Here is a 3,017-nt window from a genome sequence, read left to right as displayed (position 1 = left end):
GTAGTGACAGTAATTTTTCTCGAAACGACAATGATTTACTGATGTTTGTGTCTCTCAAAAGACACAGGTGTCTATCTAATACGTGTAACATATGCGTATGTGGACAAAAATCACGGGCAAAAAGTTATCGTTTTAATAAAGGTAAAGTAGTTCTATTTTTAACAAGTAATCACTTCAAAAAGAGAGAATACATAATAAATTAACACTTGGTAAAAATTGTGAAACTTCTTATTGTTATATGAGTGCGTGATGTCTGTTCTTTCGGACGTTTAAGAAAGAACAGACACAGCGAGGAATCCGCAGCTGTGGCACATATTGAATGTGGTGGAGTGAGAAAGAAAAGGTAAGGGGAAGGAACATCAAGAGCATCGAAACTTTATGCGGAATCAGTGGCAGCGAGTGAAAATGTGTGCCGGACTGGGACTCGAAGTCGGGATCTCCTGCTTACTAGGCAGTTGCGTTAACCACTGGCCAACCGGACAAAGTGTTTATCGCAAATGCACAAACTATCTCAGCACGATTTCGGCTGACCCACACTCACAACTAATGCTACCTACTCATAGTAGGCGTCCATATCCTCCCTGCTAGCTAGTCTTAGATTCCCACTGGAAGAAGCACGTAAATGTGCATCCGCAGTCATATAATTCATTCGCCTTAATGGGCAATAAATCCACAACTTTCAGTGCCTGGGTGAGCAGTGGTTAACGCAACTCCTCGGTAAACAGGAGATACCGGTTTCGAGTCCCTATCCAGCACAAATTTTTACTCGTCGCCGCTGACACTGCATGAAGTCCTGACGCAGCAGATATCGCTAGTTTCTTCACTTTTCCTTCCTTTCTCCCCACTCCAGCTTCAATTTACACTATTCTTATCGTGAAATGTAAACACTGTATACAAGGTTTCTCGAAAACTTTGCATCAAACGTCCAGGGCTGTTAGTTTACGTTAGGGGTATAACTTCTTTTAGACTCCAAATGTTCGTTGGTGGTTTGTGGCGATGATAGGGGTCCTTTAGTATTCGCCTTTCCTGAGATGAAGAGACTTCACTGAACTGGAAGGGTCTGTTAACCAGGAGTCAAAGTAATCTGACAGCGTTTTTCATCAAGAAAAGCTTAAGAATGAGGATCTCAAAGCAGAGAAAGGTATTTTAGAAGCTTATAGAGAGTACACAAGGATGACATGCTTCACAAAGTGTCTACAGCCTACCACCACTCAGGGCCATAAACCATACAAAAGAATCTCTAGCATCACCAGGGAGCATCAGCAAACAATTTGTCTCTTATAAATGTTGTTCTCCATGTAATCTGCGACCCCTTTATGTTTGATACAAAGACGTTGACACATCCCACAGATATCAATAATATTTGCCAGTTTTTCTGTCACTTATATTTTACCCTATATTTTAACCTATTACATGGCTTTTATAAATCATGTATGTTGAATGTTGATTCTGATTCCACACTCTTACACGTTAACAATTATTGAACTACATGAAACCAAATCGTCATAACTTGTGAACGGTTTGCGTTAGGACGTTCAAGGTGCACGGTTAGCCGTGGGGTATGACGGGAATTAGTATGTTCTTGCGCACGCACCTTGTTGTTGTCGGCCATCTGCAAGTGGAAATGTCACGGTACAGCGTGCCTGAGCGTATAGAACTTGTGAAGACCTACTACGCGAGCAATAACAGCCCAAATGACGCTCAAAGGAAATTTGCGACCGAGTTCAAGCTGAAGACAACTGATCGAAGTGTGCTAACAATCAAGAATTTGACTCGCAAGTTTGAGAGAACGGGTAGTGTACGTGATGACAGTGTTGGCAACGTCGGTCTTCCACAAAGGCTGAAAACGCCTGAAAACATCGAGAAGACATGCTCTCTGTTTCAAACCAGCCACAGGAAATCGATCAGACGAGCTGCACAACAGGTGCGAAGCAACCAGGAGACACTGCGACAAATTGTTGTTGAAGACCTGCATCTCTTCCCATACAAAATTCAAACCATCAGCCATTAAGCCCCAGGGCCACGGAACAGCGGTTGTATTTCGCCAATACTATTGTCCACAGAATTGATGAACAGGACTTTGATGTGAATATCGTTTTTATTTGGATGGGTTCGGCAATAAGCAAGATGATTTCATCCTCATTATCCAAAGTGAGCCTGATTTGGACAAGATGTGGTTCATTCAAGACGGAGCTCAGCCCCATCGCAGCAGGAGAGTGTTCTGGAGGACTACTTTGTGGACCACATTCTGGCTCTGGGTTACTAAGAGGCCACTGGCATGGGCTTCGATTGGCTGCCATAGTCTCCGCGTCTGAACACATGCGACGCCCTCTGTGGGGCTATGTTACAGACAAGACGTATGCCGGCCGGAGTGGCCGCGCGGTTAAAGGCGCTACAGTGTGGAACCGCGCGACCGCTACGGTCGCAGGTTCGAATCCTGCCTCGGGCATGGATGTGTATGATGTCCTTAGGTTAGTTAGGTTTAAGTAGTTCTAAGTTCTAGGGGACTTATGACCACAGGAGTTGAGTCCCATAGTGCTCAGAGCCATTTGAACCATTTTTAACAAGACGTATGGCAATAAACCCAAAACCTTTGCTGAGCGGAAAACAACCATTCCAGAGGTCATCGACAGCATCAATGTTCTGACACTTCAGTGGGCCATGCAGAATTTCGCTATCCGTCTGCGCCACATCATCGCCAATGATGGCAGGCATATTGAACATGTCGTAACATAAATACGAATATCTGTAGTGACGTTTACATATTGAATAATGTGTGTGCACGCCGTAGCTTGTAACTAAATTAGTTTTTTTTTCGTACGGTTCAATAACTATGTTAACTGTGGATGAAAGAAAACTGTGAATTAATATATGTCAGTTAACGTTTCAATTTTGTAATAAATGTGGAATTGAAAAGTAGAAAATAATTAAAATAGCTGTGTCTATCGGGAATCGAACCAACGGCCTCGCAATTACAAGGGTACACATTCAAATACAAGGGCCTCTGTGAAAACACT

The sequence above is a fragment of the Schistocerca cancellata genome, chromosome 8, assembly GCF_023864275.1.
Source record: "Schistocerca cancellata isolate TAMUIC-IGC-003103 chromosome 8, iqSchCanc2.1, whole genome shotgun sequence".
Classification (NCBI taxonomy): Eukaryota; Metazoa; Arthropoda; class Insecta; order Orthoptera; family Acrididae; genus Schistocerca; species Schistocerca cancellata.
The sequence above is the reverse complement of the archived record's forward strand: the minus strand, read 5'-3'. Positions refer to the sequence as shown.